The sequence below is a fragment of the Antechinus flavipes genome, chromosome 3 (genome assembly GCF_016432865.1).
Source record: "Antechinus flavipes isolate AdamAnt ecotype Samford, QLD, Australia chromosome 3, AdamAnt_v2, whole genome shotgun sequence".
Taxonomy (NCBI): domain Eukaryota; kingdom Metazoa; phylum Chordata; class Mammalia; order Dasyuromorphia; family Dasyuridae; genus Antechinus; species Antechinus flavipes.
In genome coordinates this window covers 171116897-171134993 of record NC_067400.1, presented here as the reverse complement: position 1 = coordinate 171134993, position 18097 = coordinate 171116897, and the positions used below count along the sequence as shown (strand labels likewise).

Below are 18097 nucleotides of genomic sequence, written 5' to 3'. Positions count from 1 at the left end.
TGAGGACTGAATATGGATCAAAGTATTATATTTTCATCTTTTGTTGTTGTTGTTGTTATTTCCTTTTCTCATGTTTTTTTTTTTTTTTGGTCTGATTTTTTTTTCTTAGCATGATGAATATGGAAATATGTTTAAATAAATTGCACATGTTTAACCTATATCAGATTTCCTGCTCTTTTGGGAAAAGGGAGAAAAATCTGGAACATAAGGTTTTGCAAAGGTTAATAATGAAAACTACCTTTGTGTTTCTGGAAAAAATAAAATACTATAAAATAAAAAAAAATTAAGACTTTTCTTCACTTAAAGAAAATATACTTCCTTTTTATAATGCACTACTAGAAAAAATTATCTCAAGTAAAATTAAATTGTACACTTTACTTTGTAAATCTGATATTTCAAAATTTAGAAAGGCTACAGATATCAGGCTCCAGAAAAAGGAGGTTTGCTTGTGGATTAAGAGAGAAGAGATTCTAGAGTTGAGTAAAGTCAACAAATTAAGAGAACACTGGCTTTAGAGTCAAGAGACCTGGGCTCAAATTCCCCCTCTGATATTTATTACCAAATCTCACACAACTTGAGTCATTTCCTCAATTATAAAATGAAAATGTGGCTTGATGATCTTTCAGCTCCAAATGTGGGTAACTGTTCTAGTTCCATTCCTTTACTTGCCTTTCATCCCTTTTCCTATCTGCTAATCCACATGAAATAGCCCTTCTCTATAAAGACTATCTTCATTGAACCGGTCTTTTTTTTTTTTTACTCTACATCCCTACCACATTTTCAAACTTAATTTGCAATGGTTGACATGAACTATCAAGACTAGAAAACTTAGAGGCAACAGAGGCCAAAACTCCTTTCTTCTAGATAAGACACTGAAATCCATGAGGGTCCCCCCACCCAAGGTTACGGAGCTAATCTGTGGGAGAGCTAGGATGTTTCTGTGTTTCTTGGCCTGCTGCTATTTTTAAAAAATCATTTAATAACATTAATCCTATCTCTTCCACTAAACTACAGTTTCCTCAAGGGCAGTGTCTAGATCTTCTAGTTTCTTTATTATATCCTTTTAGTGCCAAGAACCATTTTATGCTCATTGTGAGGACTCTTTTACATGTAAAGATTGCTTTCAACAATCATATTTATAAGATTTTAAGTTCCAAATTTTTCTCCCTCCTTTTCTCCCCTTGTCCCAAGAAAGCAAACACTTCAATATCTTATGGTTCTTTCTGAGCAGTCTCCAGATTAAGCCAATATTTCTCAGAGCTATGTGTGTGGTGAGTGTTTTCTGCAGTATTCTGATCAAATAGATTAAAACTTAAAGCACCAGTTTTCATTTCTCCTTTTCTCTCCTTGAAGGAACTTAAAAGAAAAAGAATCCAAAATCCAACTTATTTAATGATCAGATATTCTTCCATTCATCCTAATTATAAAATAGCAAGTAGTAACAGAGGAATCACTTGGTTGTGCAACAAATTACATCCTCAAATGAAAGCTCTACCCTGCTGCTCCCACACAAAGATATTGTCTGGAATGTAGACATAGTTCAGGTACAGCGAAGAAAAAATGGAATAGAAAAAACAAGGCTAATATTGTAGACATTTCTAAGTTTCACGCATCTATGGATTACCAATGAAGAAATGAAATTAGGAGAGAAAAGCAACATTATGTCATGAACACCGACCTGAGAGTCAGAATTCTTATCCATCATCATGACCCATCTGCATAAGTTGTGATTTCATCTTTCTGAACCCCACTTTCCTCACCTTTAAAATAAAAAATTTAAACTATAACAGAATTTCTTAAATTGTGGAATGTGGGGGTCGTGAAAAATTTGGCAACAAAATATTTCACCAAGATTTAATTTTTTATGTAAAAATAAACAAGCACATCCATCCCATTAGTTTGCAAATTTGCTTTGTCTTTAATAAATGTTAAAGTTAAATATAGCAAAGAGTTGTTCTAAAATAAAATTCTTCAAGATTTATTATCAGTAAATATTTTATTTGAATACTTACTTTATATACCTATATACCCAGATTTTATTCCAAGCCAAATGGATTAGATTTTCTTCTTTCAAAAATGAACAAAGTAGAAATAGGTTTGCTATGACTGTACATGTATAACCTATGTTAGATACCTTGTTGTCATGGGAAGGGTGGAAGGGATGGAAAGAGGGAGAAAAAAATTGGAAAGCAAAATGTTATAAAAGTGAATGTTGATGTACTAGACTACCTGTCAGCAAGGGGAGGGGGTGAAGGGAAGGAGGGGAAAATTTGGAACAAAAGGTTTTGCAAGGGTCAGTGTTGGAAAAATTACCCATGCATATGCTTTGTAAATAAATAAATAATTTTTAAAAAGAAAAAAAAGAAATGAGACTTGGAAGGCTCCCTAAAGCCTGTGGGTCATGTAACTGAATGTGGGGGTTATAAAATTTTGATTTATTATCAATAAATGTTTGGCATGTTTGACTTATTAAAAAAAGTGAATATTGAAAACTAAAAGAAAAAATGAATTTTGTGTTGATACTAATAAGAAGCTAATTTTACATGATGTCTGAGTTTACAAAGTCCATTTACTTACATTATCTCATTTAATTCTCACAATATTATTCCCATTTTACAGTTGGAGCTAAAGGAATTTAGTTATCATCTAGTCCACAAGTGCTGGGGACTTATTCTAGAAATTTCACACACAGATTCGTATCTGGAAATTACTAGTCTAAATTCTCCCACATTTGAAAGGTAAGAAAAGTGAGGCCCATAAAGATGAAGCAACTTAGAAGTGTTTTGCCTCAAGCCAGTGTTCTTCCCATGACATATCCTGATTCTCTCAATTCCACTTCTTTATTACTAGTTCAGAAATGTATGAAAGTTAGAAACAGCACTTATATTAGCCTCTTTATTTAGTACATCTTGCCAAAGGGAAAACTTCAAAGGTAAATGATTTGTTCGTGGTCACACAACAATGAAGTAGGATAGACAAGAAGAGAAGCCAAGTCTTCTTTCCCAACCCAACCTAACAGGTCCCCATCAATAGCATTAGTTCCTACTAGGGCACTCTATATCTAAATCTGTAGATCTCAGGCTAAGTACTATTCAAATGTACTAGACAAACCTTTATGGCTCTGTTCTCTTAAATCAATTTGGATCAAATGTTATGGACACAAGTGTTTGTGAAATAAATACTAGTTGAATAAAGAAAGGAAGAATTCTGTTGGTTAGAAGGCACTGCTGCTACATCTCGTAGTGAGATATCACAATGGTTTCAAAAATGAAAACTCTACAAGAGAACTTTCTTTTATTCTGTATTTATTACTTTTTCAAATAAGAAAGTACAATCTCAAAAACAGTCCTTCAACTTTAGAAATTAAATATGGATAGCTCTAAAATGTTCTCATTTAATTAAAAAAAAGAACAACATTTTTTTTTCCCTCTAGGTCTACAAATCTAACACTGTGTTAGGTCTAGGAGATACAAAGACAAAAAGTAAAAATAGCCCTTGAAGAGTTTATATTCTACCCAAGAGAAACAAAAGAATATATGCCAAGTAACTAATTTCTACAGGATAACTAGTAATATTAATAACTAATATATAGTGCTTACTATGTACCAGGCACCATGCTAAGCATTTTACATCCCCACAACAACTTTTTATTATAACTATTTTATAGATAATAACCTGTGGCAGAGGTTATATGATTTGCCCAAGATCATACTGAGGATAAGTGCCTGAGATCTTGACTCTGGGCCTATCCACTGTGTCTCCTACCTGTCCCAATTGAGAGAATGGAAAAGAAATAATCAGGAAAGTTTAAAGAGGTTCCAAGAACTAACAGGAGATAAAGCTAAAATTCCAGGAGAAGCACAGTCAAAGGAAAGGAAATGAGAAGACATCAGGTGGTGAGTTTGGTGAGTGGGCAGAGGAGCAGAGGCTATATAAATGGAAATGTTATAAAATCTAGACACTGTAAATATTCAATAGAAGAGTATACATTTCATCCTATTGTTGAGCCACAGTTCTGACTCAGTTTCCCTAATTGTCCTGAACTACCAGTTTCCCTAATTGTCATGCCTCAGTTTCCCTGAATTGTTCTGCCTCGGTTTCTGCTCAATCACCTCTCCCTCCTAATCATGATGATCTAGATAAAGAGAAATATCTTCTATCTGAGGCATCATCAGAATGTTGGGTGCCTCTCCCCCATTCTGTAATTGATCAGATGTCCCCCATCCTCCCCCTGACCCTGTCAGAACCGGATTGTTAGTCCCAGCTTTCAGTGCTCTGACTCCGCCCCTGCACCTCAGTCTACCCCCTGTGCCTGAGTCACATGTATCTATGTCATTGAGAACTCACATTGTTTGCTGCATTCTTGGAGATGATAGTCTCATTCAGCCCTGGGACCAAACCACGGATCCATTTGGTCCCAGTAAATCTCTCCCTTTCAAATAAAATATTAATATTCTCTAATCTCTATCTTGCCTTGGTTTCTCCGGCATTACAGTATCGGCAGTAAAGGATCACTGAGGCCCTGAACAATGGAGAGTTATAATCTGCTAGCTAAACTTCTGTTTTAAGAATATTATATGGAATTTTCTAAGGCTCATGTGCTAAAAGGAAAGTTTGTGCCTAATTTTATAATCTAGGGGGCATCAAAGGCTTGAATTTGCCCCTTGATAATCATTTTCTTGGAAGAGTGAAATTTTAAGCACAGGTTTTACATTGGATCAAATGTAAAACAACAACAAAAATAAAACCTGCATTCTTCTAGATTTAAAAGCAAATCTAAGTACCAGTAGGGAAAAGGTGGGGGAAAGAATGAACAAAAGAGTGTATATCAATTGTGCATTTTAAGTCATTTGTAATCTACTGCATAAAAAAATTGGGAAGAGACAAACTAAATAAAACTTAGTTCCTTCTCTCTGGGAGTTTACAATCTGGTTAGAGATAACAGGTTAATTATAACAGGGACAGCACTTCAAGGAACAATTTGTAACTTTTCAAAGTTGAGGGATTCTGTCTTTTACTTTTTACTCTATGATAGAATTTAGATCACACAATCAAATTTAGAATCAGACGGAACCTTACCTACTCCCTCATTTTACAACTGAAATTAAGAAGGCACAGAGACATTTAAGCATTCTCTTAAGATTAAATGGTCAGTGAGTAAAGCTTTGATTTGAATCATAGCTCTTGATTCTAAATCCAATAAATTCTTTTCACTGTACTGTATTGCTTCCCACAATTATAATTCATTTTGAATCTCAGTGATCTGTTTTCTCACAAATGATGCATGAATAATCATTATAGCTTTCAGTTTATTAATGACAAATTAGAACTCAATGTTCTGTTTTTAGAATTTAATTCTATTTTTCAGAAATAAGATTCTAACTTTACATTTACCAGGTAACTGAGCTAAATCACTATATTTGCTGCTCCCTTTCAGTCAAAAGTGGGTTAAAATGAAATAAAATTTAAGATGCAGGGAATATATCATTAAGCTAGAAAAAAAGTGAGCTCTGCTGCAGAATCTATGTCCCATAGAAATCATCAGTGTTAGTTCAGTGAGTCTCATCACTAGGTAATGACCAACAGTTAATATTTTGTTTTGCAGCAGCATCAAAGACTATCTACTAATTCAAAGAATTATGATTGAGACTGGTGGAGCTAGCCATATTTCAAAAAAAACCCTACACCACAGATTCCCTACATATTAAAAGTAATTTTGTTTAAGTTTTCCCTCTCCAATAAGGCTGTTAGTTCTCTGAGGAAAAAAGATATTTCCATCTAATATATTAATAATATAGTACTGAGGATACAAGAGGTAACATACTTATGGATTGAGAGTAAATAAGGAAATTATTGGGGAAAATTGAAAAATTAAAATCTATGTCTTTTATAGCCACTGAACATTAAGTCTAAACTCTGTCAAATCAAGTAAATACTTACGGAATCAGCAGTCATAGTCTTTCTCAAGGTCCACTTAAATCAACACAATTTAATAATATATGGCAAACTCTCTTTAGCAATTTGAGAGAGCACAAGAAAGTTCAACTTCTTAATGTTGTAATTAATTCTCCAATTCTGGTGTACTTCAAAGAACAGTAATTTTAGGCTTTCAGGTAAGCCCCTCAACATAGCAAATGGATTTCAAGAATTGATGCAGCCAAAATATTAATTACTTTGTGACAAAGCTGGTGACAACTTCTCTGATCTTATATAGGCCAATGCCTAGACAATAGCAAATCAAAGGCTATTGCCACACACTTGTATTCAGAGTTCCCAGCATGGTGGAATCTGTATCAGAATTAGCACAGCTGAGAATCTGGAACATCTACACCATGTCGGAGATACCAGAATAGTATATTAAAATTTATGTTAATTAATAATCAGAGACGTGTTCAAATAATTAACCAAAGGTTAAAAAATGTTAAAAGATGATATCATAAAAATGAATGAGTAAGTTAACCTAATAACCTACTTGTAATATTTCACATACTCCAGAATTTAATTAATACAGAATACTATGTATAGCTATTTCTGATTTGAACTTGTGATAAAATGATGCTACTTGAAGGGTCATTAGATGTAAGTGTAACAAATTGTTCTAAAGCAGTGAGGAGACAGATGCTTCCTCATTCTCATCTTTCCCATACAGATATGAAAACATGTAGCAAATATGTAAATATATAAACAAGAAGCAAATACATGAAAAGTAAACTTAATTCCTATTTTATGATTTGTTCACAACCAATTAATAAATCAAAGTTTCATGTTGCAATCATAAAAACAAAACAAAATAGTCCAAAACAGACTGAAGTATATTTATCATTTCAAGACTATATTGTCCAGTAATTTACTATACTTCTTACCAAGTTGATAATAGAAATTAGTATAGAATATTGATTGCTCAAAATTTTGTCTTACGATGTACAGCTTAAAAAGCAAAAAGCACATTAAAAATGCATAACTCAAGATATGAATGCAATGTGAGCCTTGAGTAAGGAAGAACTAAATTCAAATCCAGATTTCTGATACTTATTAACTAGGTAACCTGGGCAAGTCACAACCTCCTTGTGTTCCTCATCTATAAAAAGGAGATAAAGTGGAGCATTTACCTCACGGGGTTACAGTGTGGATCAAAGGATGTTTTAACACATGGTAAGTGCTTTGCAAATTTTAAAACATCAAATAAACATTAGCTGTTATTATTATTGTTGGAATTCTAAATGTTTTCACAAGAATTTCTACAAAGTTTCTTCTTCTGTAATTAACAGTATTATTAAAATAAGAATATATCTTTCTGAATTGGTTCCACTTTATTTATAGCAAAACAGAAAAGTGAAAGTCATCTTAAAAAACCCCTGAATAAAGCAGATGTTGAAAACAAAGATGCTTTTGAACCCAGTGCTTCCACTGCAAACAAGAGATAAGAGTGCCTTTCATACTTGCACAATATTAAATTGAGATAATTTTCCTGAAACATTTATGACTATAAAATTTTTTTATAGGTACTTAGGTTCAATGAACTTGCTAAATAGTACAATGAATCTGGACTTTTCAATTGCACAGACCACATCAACATGTAATTAAGACATATATATTTACCAAGAAACAAAGGCCATTATGAATTGGCCATAAGAAGTAAGTTCAGAGAAGCAAACCAAGAACTAGTTTTTATTTTCTCATTTTCTTCTTCAAAAGCTCACCTGCTCCAAGAGGTATTCAGAGTATGAGGGTAAAGCTAAATTGCAAAAGACCCAAGTAACAAGAGCCAAAAATTAAAAATAATTGTCTCATTTCTAAGATATAAATTGCATTCATAAGAAAATAACCATGCTGGACATCCCAATGACCACCTAGTCCAATACTCTATCTCTGAAAGGGGTACCAACTGACATCTTATGAAAAGACAAGGCTATCTGCATTGACATTAAGCTTAAAGGCTAAGCTTCTACCTCAAATGTTCTATTTGCCCTTGATAACTAATTATGGATATGTCATGCATTAATAATCTCAATCTTTTTTTGAAGTTATTATATTCTTGACCTATATTCTACTTCTCCCCCAAATTCTATATTTTCCTCCTTCTTCCCTAATATTCTCCCTATCACTCATTTTGACACTATGGAAACTGAATGTGGATCAAAGCATAGCAATTTTTTGGTTGTTAGTTTACTTTTTTTTCTCTCATAGCTTTTTTCCCATTTGATATGATTTTTCTTGCACAAAATGACAAATATGGAAATGTTTAAAAGAATTGCAAATATTAAAATGTATTATAAAGACAATTCAAAGTAGGAATTCAGTGTTATGTGCCATTACAGATATTGGGGTGGGAAAGTGGAGGAGATGATCAAGATCTGTTATAAATTTGTTACTTCTTTTAATGTGTTGCTGTCTGTAGCATAATATGGTTGTATTTATTTTCATGTATATTGAATAGTCTTAGTAGAATAAAATAAGTTAAGGCAATCACTGTTAGTAAATGATATAAAGTACTTATATAGCAGAAATTTAAGATATCTACTTAATATACTGTTTTACAAAGCCTTATGACTGAAAGATGTTTACATATGTTGTCCTGGAAACTTAGACTACATGGACTTTTCTCAGTAAGGTGATATCTCTGTTTTTTGGTAAGCTGTCCAGATCTGCCATAGTTTTTCTTTCAAAAAGAAAGTTCTTTTAATTTCCATGATTTTAGTCACCATCTGCTGTGATCTTTGAGCCCCAAATCTGAAACTGCTTTCATTTTTTTCTCCCTCTATTTGCCAGGAAACAATAAGACAAGTCAGGTAAAGAAGGAACTAGAGTTTATAACTGTCTCTACCATTTGCAAAACTTTTCCACTTGTGACTATGCCATTTGTGACTTGATATTGATGTAAATCACACCACAATTCCATTTAGCTGAACATGAGCAAACAAGAGCTTGTAGTTCCTATAACAAGGGGATTGAAGCAGCTTCCATCAGAGGTCATGCAGGAAAGAACTTTTCATTATATAATAAACTCTGTGGGGAATCAGTAGAATTTCCCCCATTTGACTCTTTGAAAACAACTAACAGTACACTATCAGGACACCCAAACAGCTTCTATATCCTGTCTATCCAATTCCTAACACCGACCCAGAAGTTACAGGCTACAGAAAAATTTTCACTGGTTCTTTCCACATCAAAAGCCTTAGGACAGTCTAATACAAAGTATATTTGATTAATCAAGCATAAGGTCTTCTAATTTCTTTAATATTTAAATGAGGTACATGATAAACAATGCTCTCTACATCCAGAGAAAAAAGAAAAAAACTGATGAGGTTTAAATGCAGATTGACACATATCATTTTTCACTTTTTTTTCCTGGGATTTTCTTTTTTTGTTTGTTTTTGTTCCTGTCTTCTTTTATAGCAGACTAATAAGGAAACTTGTTTTGCATCATTGCACATGTATAATCTATACTGCTTACTGTTTATGGGAAGAGGAGAAAGGGTTGAAAAGAGGGAGAATTTTTTAGAAATGAATGTTTAAAATTGCCTTTACATGTAATTGGGAGGAAAAAAAACCCACTATTTTTTTTTTTAAGTAAGTGGGATGGACCCAAAAGGAGGAATCACTGTCTATGGACCTTGAACTCTAGCCAGTCAGAGTACAACTCTTAATAGCTATGCCAGGGAAATATCATAACATGTTAAGCAGAGCCAGTTTGATTTGTGCTTAGATAGGCCTCTACGGCACACACAAATGCCCCAAGGAACTGTACTGAAAACTCATCAGGTAACTCTATTTTGGTCCACCATTAGAAAGAGAATGCCCCAGAATACTCCTGGGTATTCCTACAGCATTAACAGAGGAATCCATGGGAAATACATAGAGATGATAAGACCAATTATAAAGTTCCCATGGCACTGAATATAAAAGATTTGATCAGGGCTTCTTCTATACTACATATCCCTTCTCTTAATCCACTTCTCTCCTTTCCCTCTCCCCCTCCCCTTTTTTTTGGGTGGTTAAGTGACTAGCAAGGGTCACACAGCTAGTAAATGTTAAATGTCTGAGACTAAATTTGAACTCAAGTCCTCCAGACTCCAGGACCATGCACTGCACCACAGAGTTGCCCCACTTAATTTACTTCTTTACTAGATTATCTTAATGCACTCTGACACATATAGGATTCTTACACAATTGAAATGAAAAATCAAAGAAGCATAAAATCAATCTCCTTTATACATTCAAAAGGAAATAAAACCCACCATTTCAGCTTTGTGTGTCACCTAGAACACAGTATCCATGACTAGGTTCTCCTCTTCATTATGCCCTTTGGCCATTTTTCAGGAGACAATACATTATTCTTAGATTTCTACACTTGAAAAACAAATTGAGAGGGACAACTAGGTGGCAGTGGATAGAGTATCTGGAGTTAGGAAGACCTGAGTTCAAATGAGACCTCACAAGCAGGGAAGGAGGGAGGGAAAAAGGAAGGAAGGAAGAGAGGATGAGAGCACAGAAAGAAAGAAGGGAAAGAGGAAGGGGAAAAAATTGAGGTTTTAAAAAATTTAAATGTGTCCTTATACTTTTGCACCTCCAATCTTCATCTCACAGTAAGGATTTATAGAGATGATGAGAAATATAATCTCACACTATTAAATGGATATTAAATGAAAACAAAACAAAACAAAAAACCGAGACATAAAAGAAAGATTCTACTGAATCTGTGGTCAAAAGTCCTTCATTCATAGGACCCTGTGTAACTCTTAGGCAAATCATTTATCTACTCTGGGCCTCAGTTTCTTCAGCTCTAAGATGGGGCTAATAATACAAACATTACCTATCTCACAGGATTGTTGACTGAATCAAATGACATTGTGAATAAAGTTTTGGAACTATCACTTCAATTCATATAACTATATATAAGTACCAACTACATACAAGAAGCTGAAGACAAAAACAATGAAATAGTAACTGTCCCTCAAAAGCTTACTTTCTAGAGATGGCAGGGTAGGGAGAGAGAAATAAGTATATAGATAAGTAACAACAACGCATATATATCTAGATAAACACATATAAATGTCATATAGAGCAAAGGACAAGCAGCCCAATATGGTTGGATTAGATACATCAAGTAAATGAGAGGAAGTAAGGAAGAATCTATCTTGAAAGATAGCCTAATGCTTTAAATGCCACATTACTCTGTAGTTTACCCTTGAAGTTCATGAACAAGGGTGTGACATGGTCAGAACTGTGCTTTGAAAATAACAAATTAGAAGCAATATAAAAGATGAACTAGATTAAGGAGAGCCTTGTGGTAGGAAGACCAATTAACCAATTTTGGTGATAGTTGTTTGTGTTTTTTTTCCCTTTCCCTTTTTGATCTGATTTTTCTTTCAAAGCATGACAAATATGGAAATATGTTTAGAAGACTGTACATGTTTAATCTATATTAAATTGCTTGCAGTCTATGGGAGGGGATAGGGAGAAAGAAGGGAGAAACCTTAAAAACACAAAGTTTTGCAAAAGTGAATGTTGAAAACTTTTTGCATGTATTTGGGAAAATAAAAAGCTATTTTTTTTTAATGGGGCTATTGTGATTACCAGGTAAAAGATAGGGTCTTAAGTAGAATGTTGGTAATGTAGTGGATAGAAGGGATTAGATGCAAGGAATAGTAAGGATTAAGAATCAAGGAATGGAAAGGATTTAGAATCAATGTGACTTGGCAACCAATTGGATAAGGCTTAGTGTAAGGGAGGGAGAGGAAGAGTATAGGATGATGAGATTTCAAATCTGGGTGTTTGGAAGCATGCTCAGTATCCTACAGAAATCAGGAACTTAAAGGAGTGGCTGATATAACAAATTTGATTTGGGATAGGTCAAGATTGGAATGTCTATGGGTTACTTAGCTAGAGATGTACAGCAAAAAAAAAAAAAAAAAAAGTTAACTAACTGATGTTAAGGATTAGAGCCCAGAGAAGAGAGATGGACTGGCTGGATAGAACTGGTTGTCATCTGCAAAGAAAAAGTCACGGAACCCATCAAGCTGATGAGATCACTATAATAAAGAGGAAAAAAAAGATACTTAAGTTTTCAATTCAACTGAAACACTGTTTAAGTGCTTACTATATGTGCATGATATGTTCTTCAAAGAGCTTGAACTTCTATTAGCTTTTTTGTCTCTCCTCTTCTCCCTCCCTTCCCCCACCCCAGGAACCTTCTGCTCCTGTGATCTCCTCCTTCCTGCAGTCATCCAAATTCCAATCTGTGTCCCGTGGAGAACATATTACAATCAAAAATGAGTCAGAATTCTTTAGTGGTTACATAATATTTCTTTTAAGGAGTTTCTGCCTTTCTCTAGTTAATAATCAATTCTTTGGCTTTTTCTCAACTACCAGGCTTAAATTACTTAAGAAACTTTTAATCCTACAGTTCTTGAGCTCTTTTAGCACTTTATAAATAAGTCATCATCTTATTCAGAATTTCTCTGTCAATAGTAAGGTTTGAATTTAGATATATGTGTCAACATAATTGTTTTTCCCTTTATTTTCAAGGTCACTGAAAGACTATTCCAGCTTGTCGTTCTGGTAATGCTACCTCATATTTTCCAGACAAAAGGAAAAAAAAAAACCAAAACCTGTCTCTAATGGTTTCTTCCAGAATTAACTTACGGCATTGTGAGCATGTGAGGGAAAATGATTGCACCATGGCAGGGAGTTCACAAAAGCAATAGAGGATCCTTGAGCTATAGCTACAAGAGACTTCAGATGCCATCTAGGCCCAACCAATTCATTTTAAACTGAGGCCCAGAATGACTATGATTTGCTCAGGGTACATGGACAGTAATGGTGGGATTTGAACGTAGGTCATCTGACTTCCAGAACAAGGGCTCTTTCCACAGCAGAGCACCAAGTTTGATTGGATCTTGGCTACCTCCAATAATACTTGAGAGATTTCTCTTCTGACTGAACTGTAATATTTTGAATCACCTCCAATACAGTACTAGTTTTAATATTATTTCCTACCTTAGAACATATTTTTTCTTATAAATTCTCAAAAAAGTGAATATCACTCTATAATGGAACCTATTCTCTTCTTTGATTAATAATATTAGAAAAATTTTGATCATTTACAAGATTTTGGTATTTAATTTTTGTGCTGTTACCTTTTAAGTTAACTGAAATGATGTCTCATCAGGAAGTTAGCTGATAATTAGTTTGATAAATCTTTAAAACAATAATTAAATTAATCATATTTTTTCTAAATCTGAGTTGATGTTAAAACAAATTTTTGTTTGTTTTGGATTTGGATATATAAGAAAAATGGTAGCTGCTGATAATAGCAAAAAGACAGTTCTTATAATTGTAGAGGAAACTTCTACACACATATACACACAATATGGAATTCTTACAGTAACCTCTAAAAGAAGATAATATTAATAAATCATTTAATAGGGGGCTATGGGAACACCTGGATATATATCTTTTCCATGGAATTAAGAAACAGTACTTTTAAAATATCATTTCTTTTAAAAAGAAATTGCCCAAGGTTGTATTTTAAGCCAGATTTGAACTCAAGAAGACTAAGTCTTCTTGATCCCAAGATCAGTACTCTATACAATGAGCAACTTTATTGTACTGTACCTATGACATGCCATGATAAAAACAAAGCATCAGAGGAAGCAAAACCTACTAATAGTGACTGTTCAGAAATTCTACCTAATTATTCACAATTTTCTATAGAGCACACCAAGTGATTTAAAATAAAGAATAAAAATGGATTTCATATTTCTCCACGTTCTCCTAAATAATATGAAATAAATCTTTTACCCTCAACTTCAAAATTTCTTTAAATTCTATATCTCTAGTTCACTGATCACACCAGATAAAAAAATTGTTCTTCTTAAAATATATGAGGTTACAAGTAACCTTGCTTCCCAATAGTTGTACTTATAGAGAAACTCTCAGAATGTACATTTGTTAAGCATATTCTTGAAAAGACAGAAGTTTAGCACCAGATAAGGAAGACCAATGTTTTCTCTCCCACTGAATACTGCCTACAACTCTCTTTCCTCTCTTTGGTAAGTTGTTATTGCTAAACTGGAAAGCAGCCAAATTACCATCACTAAAGCAACTTTTTGTGCTTAAACTGGACATTATAATTGTACTGTGCCAGCAGTCAGTGGAAATTGAGATGTTCCAAATTATGCAATTTGCATGAAATCTTCTCTTTCGTAATTCAAACATTATGTGTTGCCTCCCAGAACATTAAGCAGAGTAACTTGGTAATGATGGGGAAATTTCCAGCAGTCAACATTAGTAGCTCAAGTGTCCCCAACAAGAAATTTTTAACACATTAGTTAGTAATGTTTAGTGCAACATTTATCTAACAATAACTATTTGCATCCTAAAAGAAAATCCTTAGCATTTTGTTCTTTCACATGAACTACTCACCTTGTAAGGACAGCCTCTCAAGAACTATTTCTCGACTTTTACAACTTTGAGTAATTCTCTAAGTCTAAGAGAAGAAATGTTCTAGTCAGCAGAAAAAGTGGAAGCAGCCTTCAGATGAAGTGGGAAAAAAACTGGAACTGGAATCACAAATTCTAAACTTTATGATCTTCTACCTCCTGTATATGCTTGTATTGTTTCATCTAGAACCATCTTGATTACAAACTTAGTCATGAATTTACTACTTTCCAATAGAGATATTATCCTTTACTTTAATTCATGAAAGTATTCATAGCTATTCACTATGCTAACAATCTACTTTCAAAATTTCCCCTCCTAGATTAATATAGGCTAATAAGATTTATTGGGATCCAATAAATATTTCATCATGGGCCATCTTTCCTCATGTTTCCTCTGACATTGTCTTCTACCTCTCTGAAAGTCATTCAGTTTACCAGTACTAATGCCAAGGACATAAGAGTTGAATTAACTTAATTCAATAAGCATCTATTAAGCTCACAATGTGTACCAGGCACTGCACTAAGCACTGGGAACACAAAAACCAACAAGGAAAGAAAAAAGAAGCAAGTACATGTCCCCAAAGAACTTACCTTTTACAAAGGGAGTTTGAGGGTTATCTACACATAAAATATAAGATATATGCAAAGTACTTTGACAAGGGAGGGGACTTGTTAAATAAGCAAATGATTTATAATCTGAAACCATTATACAGAGAAACTATCACTTCCCTAAGTCCTGAACACTAAATACCTCAATGTAGCCTCAGATTACATTTGTTTTTTTTGCTGTCATATCACATTTTAAAGTCATATTCATGTTGTGAGCCATTAAAATGCCTCCAGATGGATTTCAGAGAAATTACTTTATAGCCTTCTCTCCCTCATTTTGTACTTGTATAGCTGAGTTTTTAACCACAGATTTTAACCTAAGATTTTACATTTCTATTTATTAAATTTCATCTTATTAGATTCAGCCCAACATTGTAGTTTGTTGAAATCTTTTTTGGCACTGATTTTGCCCAATTAGTGAACTAATTATTAGTCTTCTCAACTTTGTGTCATGGACAAATTTGATAATCACCCCACTATAACTTAAGTAATGACTACAATAAATGGTAAATAGCATAGAACTAAAACCAAGATGGCAGAGCAGCAGAAAGAGTACCTCCTTAAAAAAAAAAAAAAACCCAACCAACCAAACAACAACAACAAAAAAAAAAAACCCCTCCATATATGTGAATCCTGATAGAAAAGTCACAGTCACTTTTATAGTCCAGATCAGCAGACAATGGGAATGAAGCCTGGTCAAATGGCATTTCAGAACATTCAACATAGAGAGAGGTTGTTCACCATAACAAAACAAGATTCCAGACCCATAACATTACTGGAGGATAAGAGGGCAGGAATCAACTACAAATTTTGCACCTACTACTCTGTCCTGAATCATAGATCTCGAAAAGAGTGAATAAATGATTTGCACTCAAAGTGATGTTAAGAGGCAAGAAGCAGTTGAAAATCCAGCAATATATAAAGTCAAAGCAAGCAGAAAGAAATAGGGTGTCTCAAAACTCCAGAAAAAGAAGGGAGTCTCAATTCCAACTTCCAGTCCAATCTGAAGCTTGCAGAATAGTAACCCGGGCAGGAATTTCTAGCTAAAGGAAAACCTATAGTTCTGTCATCCCAATCCAGAGGATAATCCAGTAGTAAGTCTCAGACGCATACCCAGGGCCAAGAACATAGCATGTAAATTTTTCCTTTACATGAACTGATGCTGAGTGAAATAAGCAGAATCAGGAATAAATTGTACACAATAACAGCAAGAATGTGTGATGATCAACCATGAAGGACTTGATTCTTCTTAGTAGTTCAGTGAGCCAAAGGAATTCCAATAGATTTTGGAGAGAAAATGCCGTCTGCAACCAGAACTAAGGATACTGAATGTAAATCAATACATCGTATGTTCACTTTTTTTTTTTTAATTTCTCCCATTTTTTTTCTGTTTGCCCTGATTTTTCTCCCCCCAATAAAGAGTTGAACAACTTAGCCTTCGCTATAACACTTCTTATCACAAGGCTGTCTCCTCTCCACTCTCAAGAGAAGTAGCCCTATTGCCTATTTTATTATCCTCTTTCCTCCAATATAGTTTACTGTCAATAAAGATAACACATTTGTAGAGTTAAAAGTTTGAAGACCAATTAGACCACCTAGGTGGAAGTGAGGAAAGGTGTCAACTCCAGGCATAGGGAAAGCCTTTGGAGACAAGAAGCAGAATGTTGAATGTAAAAAACAGGAAAAATATCTGCTTGGTTGAATTGTAGAGTGTGTAAAGAAAAGAAATGTATAAAAAGGAAAGAAAGGAAGGTTAGAACCAGAATGAAATGGGTTTTAAATGCTCAAAAGAGGAATATATATTTGAAGCTGGTGATAATAGAGCACACACTATATGTATTTTCCATGTATTACTTTACTGAAAAAAGACTGAGAAGGAATAATCAGACAGGTAGTAGAAAAACTAAGAAAGAATCTAGGCACTGTAACCCAGTGAGGAGAAAGCGTCTACATAGAAAGGCTGGTCAGTACTGTCAAATGTTGCAGAGATCAAGAAGGATAAGGACTGGAAAAAGAAACTATCAGATTTCAGCTAAATCTTAAGGAATCAAAACAGTATGGATGGGTAGAGAAAAATGATGTTTCAGAAAGGCAGGGAAGAGGAAAAAACTTTTAAATGACAGCTTAATATTTTTAACTTCAATATCTTTTACAAAGACAGTATATAATACAGGTACATATGAATGAAATAAAAATTAGCTTTTGGACCTTCCATTCAATGGTCTTAATAATAATTCTCAGAAATTACCTAGTGGTAACCACTGGAATAAACTCCTTTATGTTGAGAAGAATTTTGCTTAGAAATTTCCTGGAAATTCTGTCTATTGCATTGACTGACATCATATTTTAAAAAGCAATTATAAGATGGTAAGAAACACATTGTGGTTTTCTCTTATGAAAAGTAAGCTGCTGGCATTCTATGGCTATTCAAGGCTATTAAGCTACATTAGAGTATTTTGCTTTGTAGATATGTGTGGTTTAGTCCATCTAGAAAGCAATCAAATCTGTATGTTTGGAGGATCTCTGAGTAAAATTCTTCATTAATTTCTTACCAAGAAGCTGATATCCAGCCACAATGATGAACAGATTTAATGCTAGAAGTAAAAAATAAATAGGCAGTGAGAAATGTTCCTATATTCTGAACTCAGATCTGTAATGATCATGGAACAAATCGAAAGAGCTACAATATTCCATAATTTCTGTTTATATCATTATAAATTAAAAACAAAATTATTACAAAAATAATTTTGAATTTACAAATTAAGGAAACTTTAGAATACTAGGCATAGCATATTTTAAGGAGAAATAAAACACTCCTGATATGTATGATAACCACAAAATTAGTATTAATAACCATTAGTTTTTGAAGTACTATCAAAGGATCTCAACAATATAAGTGATTTCAGAGGCTACCTGCTACAAATCCTCTACAAATTTGTAGCAGGTAGCCTATCATATTACAAATTGTAACATCCCAAGAAAATGTTTGACATACTGTTTAAACCACTCCAAGGAAATGGAATTCTCTCCTCAAACCTATTATA

The 18097-nt window shown here is 33.7% G+C and overlaps 1 protein-coding gene across 9 annotated transcripts in view; it reads right to left on the bottom strand.

The window, feature by feature from the left end:
* Positions 1-18097, bottom strand: part of ATP11A (ATPase phospholipid transporting 11A) — a 212546-nt gene that overhangs the window by 121280 nt on the left and 73169 nt on the right. The window lies entirely within an intron of this gene.